Here is a 22,905-nt window from a genome sequence, read left to right on the forward strand (position 1 = left end):
TGTCTCTGATTTTCTAAAATAATATCCAGGTGAAATTTCTCTGATGATTATAAAATTTCCATCATGGGTTTCATCTTTACTTGGAAACTCTTTAATTCCAATATCTTTAAATAATTGTGGGTAGATTCCTCTTTTCAAAGGCTATATGTTAAAATTAATGTATTTTTTTATTTAAAAAAATTGGTTGTGCTATCAGTTACTGAAAGAGGGATTATGGATTTGTTTATTTCTCCTTTCCTTTCTCTTCAGTATTGTTTTATATATTTTGAGGCTATGTTATTAACTGCATGCAAATTTAGAATTGTTGTAACATTTTGATAAACTGATCTTTTTTGTTTTCACTGTGATTAGCTCTTTAGCCTCGCTTTTTTCCCTTAAACTCTACTTTTGCTGATATTAATGCAGGTACACCAGTTTACTCTTGGTTACTACTTGCATGGTATAACTTTTACTGTCATCATTTCTGTATCCTTATATTGGAAGGTCTCTCTTGTAAGCAGCATATGCTTTTTTTTTAAGCCAGTGTGTCGGTGTTTGTCTTTCAGTTGGAGTATTTAATCTGCTTACATTTAATATAGTTGCTCACATATTTGGCATCTTACTGCTTGTTTTCTATTTGTCTCTCTTATTCTCTGTCACATTTCTCTCCTTTCTTACCTTGTCTTGGCAACCTGAAATTTCACACCCAGCAAAACATAACCTCTGACTATTTTAAAATATTATTATTTTAGCTTGTGAGAGAAATAGCTCCAACTCTACTTATTTGCAGAGCACATGTAAAATCAAGTTCATCAGCTCCCTTTGCTGTATTTTTATTTTGCTGTATTTTTATTTTGCTGTATTTTTATTTTGCTGTGTCATTTTGTTACTGACCAGGGTTCTTGGTCTCCTTAGTCAATAGAAATTGATCAGAGGCGAGACAAGAAATACAGGCAAGCCTTTACTGGGGCTCCTGCTGAAGCAGGAGGGAGAAAAACAAGTAACAGTTTTGCTAGCTTGCTTTCTGAGGAGGGGTGAGCTGGTTCCTTATATGGGGTGAGGGTAAGGGTAGGTCCAAGAGCTGGGCCTGAGGGGTGGCTTAGGTGGTCTGCCCACCTCCATGGTGGTGTTATGTGTAGGGTGCAGGGGGCATTGCAATACCCTGCTTTTGCTCCTGGCTCCTCAGAAGTGGCAGTTGGGGTTTTGGTCTTTTTGTATCTTGTTCTTAATTTGCCCCAAATGTGTCTGCACACAGTTATTTTTAGTCCCTTATGGTTTCTTTGTATTTTGTTGCTCAAGGAGACATTTGTCTAGGTGCAAACACTGCAGCAAAAGGTCCCAGGTTCCAAGTCCAGCCTGTCTCAATTCTATGATGACACATGAGCCTATGTGCTCCCATTAGAGTGACTGAGTTGACCACACTCTTTGGTATCCTGCTCTGTATTACTCCCCTAACAATCACTGAGCTCACTACGTAGAACAGTGCCCCCTGGTCTTCATGAGCTCTCTGCCAAGAAATTCTACTGGCACTAAGCTTTTTTTTTTTTTTTTCAGACCTTATACTTAGGTCATATGTTCCCAGGCCCTGAATGTCCTGTATTGGGTATGACATTAGCTCATGGCCCTAAGTATTGCTGTGACCTAATTTTAGTAATTACTAATACTTGCAATGAAAAAACTCCACAAATTATAAGAAAACTTGGCCCAGCCTTCCATGTTGCATAACTCCATGGCGTGTATGTACTCTGGCAAGGGTCCCCACCTGCTGGGGCATGGACTGATACCAGTATAGGGCCTGTTAGGAACCAGGCTGCACAGCAGGAGGTGAGAACTGGGTAAGTCAGTGAAGCTTCATCTGCCTCTCCCCATTGCTCACATTACCCCCCGAACCATCCCCCCCTTCATCCATGGAAAAATTGTCCTCCATGAAAGAGGTTCCTGGTGCCAAAAAGGTTTGGGACTGCTGTACTACAGGAATCAGTCCCTGTGGAGTTAGACAAATTGTGGTCCTGCCTAAGCAATGGACAGAACATGTTATTTTTGACTGTTTGAATTCTCATTTAAGTCTGGATGAAGCCCTTTCTTTTTTCTTTCTTTTTTTTTGGGGGGGGGGGTGGGGAGCATTTATGGCCAGGCTCAACTAACTAAGCAGTCTTTTCCAACTGTCTACTTAGTTATCCCTTCAACTTGACTAGGAAAGTGACATCTCAACTAATGCTTCTGTCCACAGTTTAAGAAAATTCATTAATTTATTAATATAGGAGCTGATCTAATTATATATGATTAAGGGAAATTGAGGATTGAGGGTTGATTATTTTCATAATCTGGATGCATTCAAGGTACAAAGAAAATTAAAGTCTATGCCATTACTACGTATAAACTTTCATATATATACCATTTCATATCTTTCTTAGTCTCACAAATACATAGGAGGCCAAATCTAAAATTGCTGGACTCCATTAACCTTTTTTTCTGAAATGAATAGCTATTCAGGAAAAGAAAAAAGTTGGCTACTATGTGAATATTGTGTAGTATCTGGTCCCCATGGTAACAGAGATTTGGATCCTGACATCAGGCTCTAACAGGGCACAGAGCTATAGAGCATTTCAATTTGTGTTAAGAAGAAAAAAAGACAAATGCTCAGTGCTGAAAAGATTCCACAAAAATGGCTGAGGCCCTATGGGTATAGACAAGAAATACAGTAATAATCTACACTGGTATGATTTCACATTTTACTTATGGGTCTTTCTGTGAGGCCTAATATATTCTTGAATATCAAGCGACCATCTGTATGTCTTCTATTGAACTGTACTGTCCAAAAAATCCTATTGATACATTTTAGCATGCTTTGAGAAGAATTGTAAAATGTGTGGTTTCAAGATTTACTGAACAATGTCTCTAATGGATACTTAATTTTGTTCCAAATTAGTGGAAGGAAAAGGTAGCCAGCTCAAGAATATGAGGTTGATACCAGGAATCTAGTCTCTATTTTTAATGGCTGTGTTTTGAGTAGAAGCAATTTCTCCCTCATTCTGGTTTCCATGAGGAAGAATTTATCCCTAAGCCCATTTCAGGCCAGTCTCTTCATCCTTTTTTTTTTTTTTTTAATGTGGTTGATGAAGAGGTAGATTGACTTTAACTAGCAAGTTGGGGAAAGAATAGCTTAGAATGCAAAGCTAAATTCTGCCCCGCTCATTCTTATATGCAGCATAAATTCTCAGTTTCCCTTTGCTGCAAATTGTGCAAGGGACTTTCTTACAACACTCTCCTGGGTGTCCAAAGGAATGTAGAATAGCAGTGATGAGAATAGACATCTTGTCATGTTCTGGAGTTTAAAGTGAGTATTTTTAGCATTTTTAATAGAATTTGATGCAAGCTATAGGTCTTTGTTAGATACATACCATGAAAGTTCCTTTCTATTTATAACTTGCTAAAAGGTAATTTTAAATAGTAAAATAATACTGGATTTTATGCATCTAATGATTTTCTGCATCTAATTAGATCATCATCTTTTTTCCCTACTTTTCAAAATAAACTAACATGTCAAGCTGCAACTATAGATTTTCATTTTACTTAATTTAAAACTTACATAACATTCTTGGAATAATCCCAAATTTGTCATAATATACTCCTTTGGGGGGGATATGCATTGATAGCTTACATTATTTTAGTAATTTTTCAACTTATATTTGTAAGATTAGTCTTTTTTTTTTCCCCTCATTTGTTTTGGTTTCTGTTTAGAATTAACTATTCCTTTAAAGGTATGTTAGAAGTTATCTGTAAAATTGAATCGGAACCAAAATTTATCCTTCTGTAAAACTGTAAACTAGTAATTAAATGACTTTAATAAATACCAAATATTTTATGGTTTCTGTTTCTATTGAATCAACATTGTAAATGTAAATTGTTCTCATATTTTTTCCCTTTCTATCCACTTTTCTTTTTTCCCCAAAGTATAGTCTGCTTATCCTTTAATTATTACTTTGGTGTTTTCTGCATCTGTAATTATATCTCCTTTCATGGTAATATTGTTTATTTGCACCTGCATGCTTTTTTATTGGATGTACCTGCCCTGTGCTTCATCAATTTTATTAGCATTTTCAAGAAAGCAACTGTGAGTTTTTAATTCTAATATGTATTTGCATTCTGTATTATTATTTATTCATATATATATATATTATTATGGTTATTCTTTCTTTTCTTTTTTCCCCTCTTTTAATTTTCTATTTCTTAATTTGGATGTTTAGTTCATTTACATTAATTTTTCACTATAAATGAGGTATTTAAATTTATATATTTCTCTCATATCTTCTTTAGCTTTATCCTAAATAGATGTTTTCCTCATTATTCTTTTCCAAATACATTTCCATTAGAATTTCTTCCTTTTTTGGTGAGATTTTTTTTAAAAGCTTTATTGAGGTATAATTGACAACTAAAATTTGTATATATTTAAAATGTACAACATGATGTTTTGATACACATATACATTGTGAAATAATTTCCACAATCAAGTTAAACATCCATCACCTCACATAGCTACTTGTGTGTGTGTGTGTGTAGCAAAAACCCTGAAGATTTTTTTTTTGATAATTTGGTTACCTATTTCTTTTCCCATTATCTATTGTAATATTTTTCTCCTATATTTTCTTACTGATATCCAACAAAGCTATTGACTTTGTTAAATTTTAAATTTTAATGAATACAATGCACTTAGTAAATCATTTTATTATTTCTTATAGTTTGTATGTCTACCTAAGTAGACAATATTTTCTCTAAATATAAATTTTCTTAATGAATTCCATTATTACTTGAAAGCTCTAAATCACTTAATGCATTGATTATCGCCTCCAGTACGATGGGGAATAGAGATGGTTGGTGTGGAAAAATGTTGTTTATTTACGGATTTTTCAGGAATGATATGAAATACAGAATTTCTTCTTACATATATAGATAAGATATTAATAAACATATATACACATATAATCTGTTTATTGTAAACTTTACTATGTCTTATCAGTAAATGAATCCTTTTATCAATATGTGATCATTCTCTGCTTTTCATTTATTTCTTAAAGATATATTGCTTCTCTTGCTATTACTACAAACTTTTGTTTTTGTTTGTATTTGCCTAACAAACTTTTTCATGAATTTACTTTTGTGTGTGTGTGTAATTGTGTTTCACTTAAAAATATTTTTAAAAAGTTGGATTGTTTTTTTTTTTAATTTAATTTAATTTTATTTTATTTTTTTGGGGGGGGTACATCAGGTTCAATCATCTGTTATTATACACATATCCCCGTATTCCCTCCCTCCCTTGACTCCCCCACCTCGAGTCCCCACCACCCTCCCTGCCCCAGTCCTCTAAGGCATCTTCCATCCTCGAGTTGGACTCCCTTTGTTATACAACAACTTCCCACTGACTATTTTACAGTTGGTAGTATATATATGTCTGTGCAACTCTCTCGCTTCGTCTCAGCTTCCCCTTCACACCCCGCCCCCTCCCATACCTCGAGTTCTCCAGTCCATTCTCTGTATCTGCATCCTTATTCTTGTCACTGAGTTCATCAGTACCATTTTTAGATTCCGTATACGTGAGTTAGCATACAATATTTGTCCTTCTCTTTCTGACTTACTTCACTATGTATGACAGATTGTAGTTCTATCCACCTCATTACATATAGCTCCATCTCATCCCTTTTTATAGCTGAGTAATATTCCATTGTATATATATGCCACATCTTCTTTATCCATTCATTTGTTGATGGGCATTTAGGTTGCTTCCATGTCCTGGCTATTGTAAAGAGTGCTGCAATAAACATTATGGTACATGTTTCTTTTGGGATTATGGTTTTCTTTGGATATATGCCCAGGAGTGGGATTACTGGATCATATGGTAGTTCTATTTGTAGTTTTTTAAGGAACCTCCAAATTGTTTTCCATAGTGGCTGTACCAACTTACATTCCCACCAACAGTGCAGGAGAGTTCCCTTTTCTCCACACCCTCTCCAACATTTGTGGTTTCCAGACTTTGTGATGATGGCCATTCTGATTGGTGTGAGGTGATACCTCATTGTGGCTTTGACTTGCATTTCTCTGATGATGAGTGATGTTGAGCATCTTTTCATGTGTTTGTTGGCCATCTGTATGTCTTCTTTGGAGAAATGTCTATTTAGGTCTTCTGCCCATTTGTGGATTGGGTTATTTGCTTTTTTGGTGTTAAGCTTCATGAGCTGCTTGTATATTTTGGAGGTTAATGCTTTGTCCGTTGTTTCATAGGCAATTATTTTTTCCCATTCTGAGGGTTGCCTTTTAGTCTTGTTTATGGTTTCTTTTGCTGTGCAAAAGCTTTCAAGTTTCATGAGGTCCCATTTGTTTATTCTTGATTTGATTTCCATGATTCTCGGAGGTGGGTCCAAAAGGATCCTGCTTTGATGGATGTCATAGAGTGTTCTGCCTATGTTTTCCTCTAGGAGTTTTAGAGTGTCTGGCCTTACATGTAGGTCTTTAATCCATTTGGAGTTTATTTTTGTGTATGGTGTTAGGGAGTGTTCTAATTTCATTTTTTTACATGTTGCTGTCCAATTTTCCCAGCACCACTTATTGAAGAGGCTGTCTTTTTTCCATTGTATACTCGTGCCTCCTTTGTCAAAGATAAGGTGCCCATATGTGTTTGGGCTTACTTCTGAGTTCTCTATTCTATTCCATTGATCTTCCTTTCTATTTTTGTGCCAGTACCATACTGTCTTGATCACTATGGCCTTGTAGTAGAGTTTGAAGTCAGGAAACCTGATTCCACCAACTCCATTTTTCCTTCTCAAGATTGCTTTGGCTATTCGGGGTCTTTTGTGTTTCCATACAAATCGTAAGATTTCTTGCTCTAGTTCTGTGAAAAATGCCATTGGTAATTTGATCGGGATTGCATTGAATCTGTAAATTGCTTTGGGTAGTACAGTCATTTTCACGATGTTGATTCTTCCAATCCAGGAACATGGTATGTCCCTCCATCTGTTTGTGTCGTCTTTGATTTCTTTCAGCAATGTCTTAAAGTTTTCTGCATACAGATCTTTTGCCTCCTTAGGCAGGTTTATTCCTAGGTATTTGATTCTTCTTGTTACAATGGTGAATAGGAGAGTTGGATTGTTTTTTTAATTGAGTCTAAAAAGCTTTGACTCTGTTTGGAAAGGTTTACCATTTTCACTGAATGTGACTGCTAATACATTCAGACTCATTTTGATCTTTGTCCTATGCTTTTTCAGAATTCATTTTTTGTGTGTGATCAGTATCATTCTTCTTTTTGAGTATTTTTCAGAAGTTCCTACAGTAAAGTTTTAATTGTGGTACATTCTGTTTTTTAACTTATGAAAAAAATAAATTGTTGTCCTCTTTTTAAAGCCGACTTTACCCTGCATATAATTTCTGGTTGATAATTATGTTATCATAGTAATTTGAAGATTTATTTCACTGTCTTATGGCTTTTGTAATTTTTATAAATTTGTCTACATGTTTACAATTTTTGGTAGTTACATCATTCTATGTTTTCTGAAGAATTTCTCTTTATGGTTACTGCTCTGCAATGTCATAGGCAGTGATTGGAATTCATTGTGATAGCCAAGGATCTATGTCTTTCATCCTTCTGTTTTTACATTTAGAAGTTATATTTTTTTTATATATGCATGGTCCTTTCATTCTCTGGTTACATTATTATCCTTTTGTTACCATTTTTCATAATTTTAAACCTATTAATATATTAGTTTAATCCACTTGTAATTTAATATTTACTAATTATGTTGGCTTTTAGGATCTGATTCTCCAGTTTGTTGATTCTGCTGACTCTAGTTCATAGAGTGAGGATTGTTTCTTCATGTGTTTCTCATAATGCTTTACTGCGAATTTATATTTACTAGAATTTTATCTATAGAAATTTTATGAAGTTTGATTCTAAAGTGCATTTCAGCAGAGTGGATTCATGTCTTCCTTCTCTTAGATATTTGAGGACATAACCAATCTGGACCATGTTGATTTTTCTTGTGAAGGTATGTGGCAAACATGGAATGAAATGTTGCCAATATCAGGTAAACGCATATGGTTAAACATTTTCTGAGTTTTTTTTCTCCTTTTTCTTGCTCTATATATAACCAAACTTGAGACAGTCAAGTAACCTCCACCCCCCATCATCCTAAGGGATGTTTTATTCTCCCTTCATCTAGAGAGTTGCAGATCAGATTTTCTATCTTGCTTGTTATTCAGCCTTCACACTGTCATTTTGATCACTTTAAACCCGGGATCTAAGACAGCAAACATCTCCAGAGACCTCTGAGGACACTGGAGATTCAGAAGTGATTACCTTGTTTCTGGATTCTTGCTTTATTTGTGTCCCTCACACCCAACAACTTTCTTTAGTTTCTTCCCAAGTCAATTGTACATTTAGATTTTATTTTACCTTTTCATCAAGAATTTTATGTATCTCATAATGGGAAGGTTTGCTTGGACAATAATATGACTAACTATTGGAAGGTATCTAATCAATAATATTTTATTTTCAAAAAGATGAATATATTTTTCTTCTGGAAATTTTGTGTGTGGTGTCTCACTAGATCAGTGCTTGTGTAGAACCGTGGCCTTTAAAAGCTGCATGATGTATCATAATATTAGTTTGAATGATATGGAGTTGGAATTTTTGAGTTCACAAAAAGTTGAACACCAGCATTTTTGTGTGATTTAATTATTTTTAAAAGATTTATTTTATTGTTTGTTTATTTATTTATTTATCTATTTATTTTTGTCTGCATTGGGTCTTCATTGCTACACATCGGCTTTCTCTAGTTGTGGTGAGAGGGGGCTACACTTTGTTGTGGTGCGACGGTTTCTCATTGCAGTGGCTTCTCTTGCTGCAGAGCACAGGCTCTAGTCATCCAGGCTTCAGTATTTTGGCATGTGAGCTCACTGGTTGTGGGTCCTGGGCTCTAGAGTGCAGGCTCAGTATTTGTGGCACACAGGCTTAGTTGCTCTGTGGCATGTGGGATTTTCCCGGCCCAGGGATCAAACCCATATCCCTTGCATTGGCAGGCAGATTTTCAACCACTGTGCCACCAAGGAAGCCCCATATGATTTAATTAAAATACATATTTTTATACATACTGAATGTAATAGTATTCAGTCAGTTGTATTAGACTGTGTTAAAATAATAAATTTATTGTTTGTTCTCCTATGCACTGTAGTGTATTTAAAAAGTCAGAGAGAGAGAGGTGAATACACTGCAGTGTCGCTTATGTGTGGGGTCTAAAAGAATGATCCATATAAACTTATTTACAATGCAGAAGTAGACTCACAGAGGTATAGAACAAACTTGTGGTTGCCGCGAGCAGGTAGGAGGAGAGGGAAGGATAAATCAGGAGTGAATTTAAGTGAATCACTTTGCTGTACACCTGAAACTAATACATCATTGTAAATCAACTATACTTCAATTATTTTAAAAGTACATAAATTTATTAATGTGACCTAACTGGACTGCAGATTTTTTTCAACATGTTCTTTTTTACTATGGTCTTTCCTTCTAAACACTGTTACCCCAGGAGACATATGTTGACTACATAATGGGCATGCCTCCAGTTTTCTCTGTGCTGGTAGAATCATACACATATACACTCATATATATATATATACATATAATATATACATGCAGATACACAAATATGTAACATATTTTTGACTAATTCACAGAAAGAACATATGACTTTCTACATTTTCTTATTTAATACCTCATAACTATCTATGCAAGTCACCAATATAGTGTCACTTTACGATGGAGTCTTATTTTCCATAGTTTTAAATGAACATACTGTGTTCAATTATTATATTAATCATGGGTGTTTCTTGATAAAATACTGTGTTTCAGACATAATTTTGTTAAGGACAACCACCATTATATTCTGGGATTAAGAGAATTAAAGGTACAATAATATTTGGATAGCAGTATAACTCCAAATATAGATCTCTAAGATGTTTGTCAAAGTCCAGGTTTTTTAAAATAAAGTTCCCAATATTTATTGTCATTTCAAAAGTCTGGCTCAGGTGTATGCTTTCTATAGCTTCTGAGGCAAGAAGAACCACCAAACTTCTCATTTTTTTAATGAAAAATTACATAGATTTGTGATTTCTTGATATTGTTACTTAGAGGATTTTCAAAATCACTTCCAAAATTGTCTGAACAAAGAATTTATTTTTTCTTTTCTTCTCTTTTTTTTTGGGGGGGGGTGGGTTTAAATCAGATTATGTTTCTTAGGGTATAATTTTATAAGGTTGAAATGCTTTTTATCTCTGTGGTAATCTCCTGATTGGAGTACAGTACCAAAATTGGAGATTTATTTATGATTTTAAAAAATCTGTTAATAGCTTTATTGAAGTACAATTAACATTGAAATAATTATGCAAGTTTAAAGTGTATAATTAGATAAACTTTTACGTATTTATGCACCTGCAAAACCATCACCATAATCAAAATTGTGAACGTATTCTTCATGCCCAAAAGTTTTCTTACACTCTTATATAATCTCTCTATTCTGCCCTTTTGACCTACTCTCTCCCTCCTCTCTCCTAGTCAAGCACTGATCTGATTTGGATCAATATAGATTGACTTACATATAATCAATTCTTCAAGTAAATTCTAAGCTATGTATTTTTTTTTTTTTTTGTCTAGCTTCTTCCACTCAGCATAATTATTTTGAGGTTTATTTATGTTGTTGAATTCATCAATAGTTTATTCCTTTTTATAGCTGATTAGTATTCTGTTGCATGTATATACCACAATGTTCTTATCACTTTACTTCCTCATGGACATTTGGGTTGTTTCCAGTTTAGTGATATTACAAATTAAACAGCTATAAATAGTTGCATATATGTCTTGATATGGATATAAGCTCTCTCTCTTTTCTTTTTCCTTTTTTTTTTGGCCATGCTGCATGGCATGTGGGATTTCATTCCCCAACCAAGGATGGAACCCACACCCCCTGCAGTGGAAGCGAGGAGTATTAACCACTGGATCGCCAGGGAAGTTCCCTTTTCATAATTTATTTTTTATTTTTATTTTTTAGTATAAGCTCTCCTTTGTCTTAGGTAAATACCTAGGAATGGAATGACTGGGCCCTATGTTCATTCTGTTTACCTTTTTGAGAAACTATAAAGTTGATTTCCAAAGTGACTGTACCATATTGCATTCCCACAGGCAATTTAAACAGCTCAAGTTGTACCATATCCTTACCAACACTTGGTATGGTCAACATTTTTATTTTAGGCATTTTAATCGGTATGCTTTAGAACACTATGGTTTTCATTTACATTTCTCTAACGACTTATCATGTTGTGCATTTTTTTAATGTCTTCATTTGGAAAAAGAATATCATCCTTGGTAATATGTCTTCTGAACTTTGGCTCATTTTTTATTAGATTATTTTCTTTCTTAATGTTGAATTTTAAGAGTTCTTTATATATTCTACATATAAATCCTTTATCAGATATATGATTTTCATTTATTTCTGCCTGTTATGGTTTGTCTTTTCCTATCTTATCAGTATCTTTCTTAATTTTGATAACATCAAGTTAATGGATTTGTGTCTTTTATGGATTTTGCTTTTTGTGTGGATATCTAAGAAATTTTTGCATTATCAAGGTCAAAAATGTTCTCCTAAGTATTATTTAGGAGTTTTATAAGTTTGTGAAACACACGTAGGTTTAAAGCCCATTTTGAGTTAATTTTTGTATGTGGAAAAAGGCACAGATTTAAGTTCATATGGTACACATAGACATCCAATTATTCCAACAAAATTTGTTGAAAAGATTTACAGATTCTCTACTTAATTGCCTTTGCATCTTTGTTTAAAATCAATTGAATATATGTAAGTGGGCCTTTATCTGCACTCTCTATTCTATCTCATTGATCCTTTACATAAATATCATTCAAGGCATGATTACTGAAGCTGTATAATAATTCAATGCTGGGTGATATCTTTCAAGTTTGTTCTTTTTTCAGAGTTGTTATTACTATTCTAGGTCCTTTGCATTTATATATCAATTTTAGAATCATCTTGTCAATATCTAATGACAAAAACCCTGCTGAGATTTTGATAGGAATCACATGGAATTTATAGATCAATTTAGGGAGAATTGCCATCTTAGCTGTATTGATTTTCCCAAGCCCTAAAAGAAGTATAACTCTCCACTTCTTTAATGTCTTTCAGCAGCGATTTGAGTGTACAAGTCTGTATATCTTTAGTTGGATTTATCCCTAACATTCCAAACTTTTGATGGTATTGTATTTTAATTTCAATTTCTTTACTTTATTGTGTATAGAAATATAGTTGATATTTCTATAATAAAGTGGCACCCTACAAAAATGTTGGACCTAACTTATCTGTTTTGAGTTACTGATTTTTTTTAATTTATTTTTTAGATTCAACAGATTTTTCTAATTAGACCATCATGCAAATCCTAAATATCTTTGCTTCTCTGACTCTGGTCTCCACCTCCTCAACTCAGAAAGTTCACCAGTCTCTGCCTTTCTATTCCCTCCCTGTGCTGTTCCTGGAATATATTTCTGCTTAGTAAACTGAGAGGATAGAAAATTGTCTTGTCTGTTTCACTTCTCTCAGAAAATACTGTCCTTTTTGCATAATATTGAAAGTCATCTTGAGAATGTTTGTTTCATATATTTTGCCCAGTTTCTTAGTTGTTTGAGAAGGGAAAATAAATCGTGTTATTCCAGTCTGTCCAGAAACAGAAGTATGTAAAGTATGTCTTGATCTATACAAGTATCCACCTCTTGTCCCCACAGTTTTTTTTTTATTAAAATATGATTCACATACCATAAAATCCACTGTTTCAAAGTATACAATTGAATGATTTTTAGTATATTTACTTAATTGTACAATAACCACCACTATCTAATTCCAGAACATTTTATCAACTCAAAAAAGAAATCCTGCCAATCCCTAATCTACTTTCTGTCTTTATGGAGTTTTCTATACTGGCCATTTCATGTAGATGAAATTATGCACTATGTGGACTTCTTTCAATAAACAGAATATTTTCAAGGCTCATTACTGTTATGGGATAAATTGGTAACATTTTTATGGCTAAATAATGTTGCTTTATATGGATATACCACATTTTATTTATTCTTTAATCAATTGATGCATATTTGGGTGGTTTGCATTTTTTGGTTATTACAAATAACGCTGCTTTTAACATTCATGTACATATGTTGGGGTTAATATAAGTTTTTAGTTAGTCCCAGTTACACTGAAAGTATAATTGCTGAATCATATGTTTAACTTTGGAGAAACTGCCAAACTATTTTACAAACTGACCTTGTTTTCCCTCTGCATTACAGCCTAAAATCTTCCTTCACTCAGTAAGCTGGAGCTAAATTTTGTAGCAACCAAAAACACAAGGTTCACATGACCTTATATAGGTGGCACTCCCTAGTGTGCGTAGAAAAGGAGAAAAAAAGAAAAGAGTGGCACTAAATAAATTTCAGATTTTTGTAAGAAAAAGAAAATCTTTGCCATCACATAGCAGAGCATACTCTGGTATAGCACTGCTTTACCTTGGTACTCAGGTGGAAAAAAGCAATGTGAACACTTAGCCAGTGAGTTTAGTCTGTAATGATAGTCCTCTCTAGAGACAAAGAAACTAATGTAATGTCTTCTTTGTAAATTACATGAACGCTTGTCTGCAGTAAAATGATTCAATTGGGCCTATAGTTAGGAGAGTAGATTTTAAGTGTCTTTACTGATAAATAAGTAGTAACTACCTAAGGTGACAGATATGTCAGTTAGCTTTATTATGGTAATCATTTCATATGTATACATCAAAAGATCATGTTGTAGATCCATAAATATATGAATCTTCCTCAACTTATGATGGGGTTACATCCCAATAAACCCATCATAAACTGAAAATATCATGTCAAAAATGCATTTAATACACCTAGCCTACCAAACATCATAACTTAGCCTAGTTGACCTTAAACATGCTCAGAATACTTACATTAGCCTACAGTTGGGGAAAAAAATCCTAACTTTTTTTAACACAAAGCCTATTTTATAATGAAGTGTTGACTCTCTCATGTAATTATTGAATTCTGCACTGAAAGTGAAAACAGGATGGTTGCACAGATACAGAATGGTTGTAAGTTGTTCACCCTCATGGTCACCTGGCAGACTGCGAGCTGTGGCTCTGTGCCACTGCTCAGCTTCAGGAAAGAGTATCCTTTCTATTGCATTTTGTTAGTCTTGGGATATTCAAAATTTGAAGTACACTTTGTACTGAATACATGTTATTTTTGTGCCATTATAAATTTGAAAAATTATAAGTAGAATCATTCTAAGCCAAGGATTGTCTGTATACAACTTTTATTTATCAATCATACCTCAATAAAACTGGGAAAAAAAGGGATGGGCCTAGAACCTCTTGTTGCAAGAGATCAAGGGCACTTTAAGAATGCCTAGGTTAAACTTTTGAAAAGGAAAAGAAAATCTCGTTGGCTTAATTATGATTAAAAAAACAGTGATTATACTATTTGTTGAAACAAGTTGAGTAAATTAAAAGAATCATGCACCATTGATATTGACAGTGAAACTCCTTCAAATAGAATGAGTACTAAAGAGTGGTGGTAAAACATATAATTTTCCCAAAAAGTCCATCAATAATGCTATATATTGATCAGCCCAGGTTTGTGAGTCTTATGTTTGAGTAAATCTAATTATAAACCACAGGTTAGCTTTTTGTTATACTTAAATTGAATATTTGGAAGAACATATGTAAATGTTTGCAGAATGTTAAGCTGTTGGGAATGTTCAGAAGGAAAATATTTGTCCTTGAAGAGGGAAATGCATCCATGTTATATTGTTGAAATAGAATGTGCAGGGTCAGTGAATACAAGGTTATTTCAGGGAATTCTGGTTTGCAAAGAAATGGAAAAGGAAAAAAATTTTCAGAATTATAAAGAATGAGTTAATCTAATAATTTAGTAAGAGTTTATCAAAGCAGAATTAAGATCTCAATAAAGGTTGAAACTGCTTGTCCATTCCCTGTGACCTCAGCAAGAAATCCCTGTTTATGGTAATAGCATTATAATGGGAAAACCCATGTGCAATGGAAAAATGAATTCATTCCAGGGGTACTCATTTGGTTTGGATAACCAAACATTCAGGAACAGTTCAGGGAGAAAACTGGGAGGGATTATGACATTAAAAAAAAATACTTTGAGGAAAATATATTGAATTTTTATAGAAAAGAGTTTAACATCACCAATGCAATAAAAGGAATTTGGGGATATGTTGTATATTGGTCAGAGTCTTTGTAAGTATAAATCATTTGATTGTGTGTCTACATTATAATTGCTTGTTTCTAGTTCATTATCTCCATCTTTAGATTTGGAAACAGTACAAGCTCATGCCAACAATGCATAGTATTTTGCATTGGAAATCTCCATATTCAACTATATGGCATGAATTCCTTGAGTGCAGATACCCATTTTGTACAATTGCTTATGGTATGCATAATGCTGCATGAGGCAATGTAGTAAGTGTATAATTTCACACATAGAAAGTGTAAATAATAATTTATGAAGGATAAACAAATAAATAGATAAATATTCAGGGCATTTAAATTCTACATGCATAAAACTGAATTTCATAGTAATTCAAGAAACATTGATATACATAATATTATCACATTTTATAATCAGGAAAATTATTTAAAATAATGCAGTATAGCTTGAACCAAAAATATACCTTCTTCCAAGTTACCATATCAATATGAGCATAGAGCTTGCCAAAGTCATATTCAAACTAGTTTAAAAATTAGTTTTCCTCTCTCTTTTTTTTTCCAAAATATAATATGTAGAATTTTACATTGAAGGGGAAAAGAGGCAATCAACAGACAGGGGCAAGAAATGATTGGCTTTCTTCACCCAATGTCTGGATGGACAGAGAAAATCATGACATTCCTGGACGGGTGATGACATCTAAAATGATGTGTCAGAGCATTAAAATAAATGAGAAATAAATATGCGATTTCAGTTTTCTTCTAAATACATTCAATAAAATGTTTGATTTTAATACATTTCATTGCTTCTGTAATTCATTTATTGTTTATTTTCTGTTTTTTCTTTCTTTTTCATTTTTAGTATCACTACTTTGTGCTCTCTATATTAAATCATAACCCTAGCAATGCCTTAGAGATATCTCATAGATGGATAGGAAATTGCTAACAATGCAAGGCAACTGAAAAAGGAAATAACAGAAATAGGCCATGACCATGACTGTCATAGCATATGTTGCCCAAGGCTTTATTCTGCCATCTCAAAAACCTTGTGCTAATAGGAGCAGAGCTGTCAGGGAAGGCCATGGTATCAATCTTCTCATTTTACTTTAATGCTACTGTCCCATAACTTCTGCTTTACAAAAGATATTTCAGGTTGACTCAGCTATGTTTATAATATTAGCAGATGTGAAGGTAAATGTGTAGACTAGGAATTCAGCCGCACAAATAGTTTGAGAAGCAGAAAAGAAAGTTTCAGGTGATGGTGATTTTTCATAATAAATTTACCTTCTGGGATAAAAGTGTCATTTAAAGAACCAAGGAGAAAACAGCTCCATTACACAGGTTCATTTTGAATAGGGACTCCCACATGATTATAGTAGAATATGTAACCTCATTTGAGTATAACTGATTATAAGCACTCATGCTGATGAAATCAAGAATATTGTGTTAATCATGATAATGCCTTTCTCACTAACATATCACTTATATATCAGACACAGTCTTTAGATCTGCTAATCACTTTCTTTTTTTATTTTTTAATGGAAGTATAATTGACTTACAGTGTTATACCACTTTCCAGTGTACAACACTGAGATTTGATATTTTTGTATATTACAGAATGACCACCACAATATTAAAATCTTATTGAATATATTCTCTGTGCTGTACATTAAATCTCTGTGACATATACTTATTTCATAACTGAAATAATCTCCCTCACCTTGTTCACTTATCCCCCCCTGTTCTCTCCACCTGTTTGTTCTCTGCATCTATGAGTCTGCTTCAATTTTGTTGTTTATTTGTTTTGGTTTTTAGATTCCACATGTAAGTTAAATCATATGGTATTTGTCTTTCTCTGTGTGACTTATTTCACTTAGCACAATACCCTCTAGCCCCAGACATTTTGTTGTATATGGAAAGATTCTATTTTTCATGGCTTAATGAGATTCCATTGTTTGTGCCTCTGTGTGTGTGTGTGTGTGTGTAATATGCATGTGTGTGTGTGTGTATATATATATACACACACATATATAAACATACATACACATTTATATATGTGTGTGTGTGTATGTGTATACATATGTATAAACATCACATCATCACATCTTCTTTATCCATTCCTCCATTGATGAGCATTTAGGTAATTTCTATATTTTGGCTATTGTGAATAATGCTGCAATGAACGTATATAGATGGGGTCCAAATATCTTTTCAAATTACTATTTTTGTTTTCTTTGGGAAGAACCTAGAAGTGGAATTGTTGAATCATATGGTTGTTCTATTTTTAAATTTTTGCGGAACCTCCATACGATTTTCCATCGTGCCTGCCCCAATTTACCCTCTCACCAACTGTGCTCCACATCCTTACCAATACTAATTTGTTGTCTTTGTGATAACAGTCATTCTGACAGATGTAAGATGATGTCTCGCTGTGGTTTTGATTTGCATTTCCCGGAGTATTTGTGATGTTGAGCATCTTTTCATGTGCCTATTGGCTGTGTGTATGTCTTCTTTGGAAAAAATGTCTATTCATGTTCTCTGACCATATATTAATTGAGATTCTTGGTTTTTTTTGATATTGAGTTGTTTGAGTTCTTTGTATGTTCTGGATATTAGCACATTATTAGGTATATCTTTGGCAAATACCTTCTTCCATTTAATAGGCCGCCTTTTCCTTTGGTTGACAATTTCCTTCATTGGGAAAAACTGTTTAGTTTGAGGTACTCTCATTTGTTTTTGCAGATGACGTTTATACAGATAGATGTAAATTAATATACTGTGTGTTAGCAACCCCAGATAAAATGTAAGCATGGAGAGTAGGAATTTTTTTTTCAGTATTTAACAAATATATATTGAGTTCATTCTATGTTCTGACACTGCTCTAGGCACTTGAGATACATTAAATTATGTCTGTCCTCATAGAGATTACATTCAAGTAAGTCATAATCACAACATAGTTCCCTTTCTTATGGATTTAGATAATAATCATCCTTCTGATTGAAAATTATAAGATTTTATGAATTTTGCAACAACATATTTATATTTAAGGTATTCACAAAAAGAAGCAATATTTTGTTTAGACTATCAGTCTTTTGACTGATAACTTACATTTATATGAGCAGTATCCTGGCAATAGCCCAGCAATGATATTTATTTTTGCCAAATATTTTTCATTCTTTTAATTCTAAGAATAATTACATTAAAATCTCAAATGAAATAAAGAATTAGGGAACAAACCTAAGCTGATATTCATATGTAGTTGTGGTTAATTTCTAAGTTTTTCTTTAGCTCTTAAAAGCAAAGTCAAAATCAAGATTAGGATTTATTTTTCAGTATCTACTAGTAGAGGTACATTAATTTTGCTTAATTTTAGTTATTTTCAGGGAAATGAATTTAGTCTTTGAAAAAGGAAAACATACGACAGGTAACATTTTCCACTGACTAGTGTCAATGTTTCTTCATGGCCAACCAAATATTTGATTATTATTTTCTACACTTTCATTGCTTAGCTCTTAACTTAAAATATGTTATTGCTAGTAGTTGATCTATTCTCACCATATAGTAAAGCCCTGCAAGATTTTCTTTCATTTTTTCTGGTTATTATTTTCATAATCAGTCTAAAGTTTTCTACCTTCCAAAAAATATTCATATTTGTTTATTTTACTCTCAATTTCAAAACAAATGGAAAGTAGGAAAAGATAATTTTGTAATAAAGCACAATTGTTGCTCCTTTCTAATAACAAAGTATTCCTAGGAAAGGTTAATCTTTACCATAAATAAATGCAAGGGTTTGTTCAGGTCCAGTATGTGCACATACATTATGGAGATTTGTAAAAATATTTGTCAAAAGGTATTTTCCTGCTTGATTTTCATCGCCTCTGCTCTCAGCTACAGTTCACCATTACTTATTCCTCTTGTAGGTCCATTTGAGATATATTTTGACAATCAGTCAGACTTATTAGTTTGTAAAGAGTCTGCTTTCTTAATGTGGAGAAGATAATAATGCAGAAGGATAATACACAGCTTCATGGCACAGAAAGTATAGTACAGCATGAGGTCGATAATCTGGGGACTAATAGTTGGGAGATATAATGCAGTAATTTATAATCATGAATTGATGCTATAGTTCAAATTAGTTGACCTAATTAGCATCCCTTAGAATCTGAACAAATGGACCAAGTGACAGATGAATTTCTATAGGGGGAAATTTTTTTAATCAGCTAGAGGACAGCATAATTCCCTGAAAATCTGAGTTGAGAATATTAAGAAATCTGAGTATGGAAGCCATGGCATGGGAAATGATAGAATATGAAGACAAGCTTCACCTACTTAAAAATTTGACCTGGATCAAGTTTAATTTGTATGGTTTGAGAGGCTGTGCAAGTGCCTTTTTTCCGATCATATTCTTAGGCATAATTGTCAAAAAATTTGATTAAAGAAAAATGGGAAGTTGTAAACATTTCTAGAACTTTCCTTTGAAATAATGACCTCCTTGCCTTTTCTCATTAATTTTAAACCATCACCACCACAAAGAAGCAAGAGATTCCATTTACTTGTAGTCTGGGGGTTGGTAATCGCTATGTCTCTCTAGGTTCATTAATTTTAAGCCTTCTCAGCAACAGATGAAGGACCTATGCTTGATTTTAGTAGATAGTCCTGAAATATATTAATTTACTCCATTTACCAGAAGAAGGTATTCTGACAATATCTTCACTCCTGCAAATACCTTTTCTGTATTCTTACCTAGCAAACTGCACCCAATAGGTAGTAAAACAATTTATTGAAATAATGACTGAATTAAAAAATTAATAGAATATCTCAAATGTGGCATAAAAATATGTAATTTCTAAAGTTTATGTAATTTCTTATATAAAAAAAGTAGCAATAGCCATTTAAGAAATCTAGATACTATTTACTTGACCCAGAAATTCCATTACTGGATATTTGTTTTCCAAATACACTTGTACATGTGTGCAAAGACAAATGTAGTAGGATGCACCACAGAAGTTTTGTAACAACAAAAGACTAAACACATTGTAAATGTCAGGTTAAAAACATGTTACACCCATGAGATGGAAACCATTCAGCCATTAAAAAAAATATGTTTATGTTAGAATGTGTATATACATGTGTGTGTGTGTGTACACAGACACATATATATACACATATATATAAAATCTATGTAAGTATCATGTTTATTTATGTGTATGCATTATATACATGTATACCATACATATATATCATACATGTGATAACAGACATACAATACCCACAAATATAAAAAGATCTCCAAGGTATGTAAATTTTAAAATGTGACATAAAGAGCAGCACTATATACTGTACGTATGTGCCAATCCTAGAAATCATTCAAATTTCTATCAACCAAAAAATAAAGAAAATGTATTCTACAAGATCAATATACAGGATCAGTTGTTTTCTATATACTTGCAATCCAAAAATAAAATTAAGAAAACAACTCCATTTACAATAACATCACAAAGAATAATATGAATAAATTAAAAAAAAAAGAAATTGTATCCTGTTGCTATAATAGAAGACCATACAGCAAAGAAAATTAGTGAGCTATAGCTACACACAATATGCATGAATCAGAAATACATAATATTGGACTAAAAAAAGTTAAATAACAAAAAATACCTTTATATTAAAATTCAAAAACAGTCAAAACTAAGCTGTAGATTTTAGTTAATATGTAATGAGGATGAGATAAAGGAAAAAATTAAGGAGTGAGTATCATAAAATTCAACTTTGTTTTACCAATAGAGACAGGAGATTTACCATTTATTTGCAAGGACCCTGTGTGTGTGTTTGTGTGTATATTGGCAATGGTGTATTTATTAAACTTGGGGTGATAACAGTGTAGCTCAGGTTACAATACTTTATTACATCTACATTAATGTTTTATACACATTTTATTTATGGTATATTTAATGAATAACAAAATATTAATATGGAATGTAAGATGCTAATCAATATATGCATTATGTTTATATTTGTGGTAAGAGGAGATTGTGGTATATTTACAAATGTGTGTATATATTAATATATACATATATGTGTGTGTGTATGTGTAATTTTTTGATGGACAACCAAAAAGTTTAAAGGGTAATTACATTGGAGAAAAGACATAATAAAGCAAAAATTGTGCCCATAATGTCATCAGGCAAAACACTAGCTTGATGAGTTTATCTCTTTCCTTGAAGAACTGCTTTTTTTTAAAGAACTTTTATTGAGATACAGTTAACAGACAACAAACTGCACATGTTTATAGTGTGCAATTTGGTATCCCAATCTCCCAGTTCATTCCCCCCCAACCCTCCCCCTTTTCCCCACTTGGTGTCCACATGTTTGTTCTCTACGTCTGTGTCTCTATTTCTGCCTTTGAAACTGGTTGACTTGTACAATTTTTCTATATTCCACTTATATGTGTTAATATGCAATATTTGTTTTTCTCTTTCTGACTCACTTCACTCTGTATGACAGTCTCTAGGTCCATCCACGTCTCTACAAATGTCCCAGTTTCATTGCTTTTTACATTCCATTGTATATATGTACCACATCTTTTTTATCCATTCATCTGTTGATGGACATTTAGGTTGCTTCCATGTCCTGGCTATTGTAAATAGTGCTGCAATGAACATTGGCGTGCATGTGTCTTTTTAAATTAAGGTGTTTCTGGGTATATGCCCAGTAGTGGGATTACTGGGTCATATGGTAACTCTATTTTTAGTTTTTCAAGGAACCTCCATACTGCTCTCCATAGTGGCTATATCAATTCACATTCCCACCAACAGAGCAAGAGCATTCCCTTTTCTCCACACCCTCTCCAACATTTACTCTTTGTAGATTTTCTGATGATGCCCATTCTAACTGGTGTGAGGTGATACCTCATTGTAGTTTTGATTTGCATTTCTCTAATAATTAGTGATGTTGAGCATCCTCTCACATGCCCCTTGGCCATCTGCATGTCTTCCTTGGAGAGATGTCTATTTAGGTCTTCCACCCATTCTTTTGACAGTTTTTTTTTGTGTTTTTGATATTGCGTTCCATGAACTGTTATGTATATTTTGAAGATTAACCCCTTGTTGCTTAGTTTGTAAATATTTTCTCCCATTCTGAGGGCTGTCTTTTTGTCTTGTTTATGGTTTCCTTTGCTGGGCAAAAGCTTTTAATTTTCATTAGGTCCCACTTGTTTATTTTTGTTTTTATTTCCATCACTCTAAGGGGTGGATCAAAAAGGATCTTGCTGTGATTTACGTTGAAGAGTGTTCTTCCTATGTTCTCCTCTAGGAGTTTTATAGTGTCTGGTCTTCCATTTAGGTCTTTAATCCATTTTGAGTTTATTTTTGTGTATGGTGTTAAGGTGTGTTATAATTTCATTCTTTTACATGTAGCTGTCCAGTTTTCATAGCACAACTTAGCTTGATGATTTTATCTTTTTCCTTGAAGAACTGCTTTTTAATTGTTTGACAGAAGGGCTAAGTTTTGAAAATATGTTTTTCTTCTTTTGTGAAATCAGCAAAATGCCAGATATGCTTGGCTTTCCTCAACTGTGTAAATTCCAACAGTTTTAGTTGGTGC

Source organism: Hippopotamus amphibius, chromosome 14, assembly GCF_030028045.1.
Source record: "Hippopotamus amphibius kiboko isolate mHipAmp2 chromosome 14, mHipAmp2.hap2, whole genome shotgun sequence".
NCBI classification, from domain to species: domain Eukaryota; kingdom Metazoa; phylum Chordata; class Mammalia; order Artiodactyla; family Hippopotamidae; genus Hippopotamus; species Hippopotamus amphibius.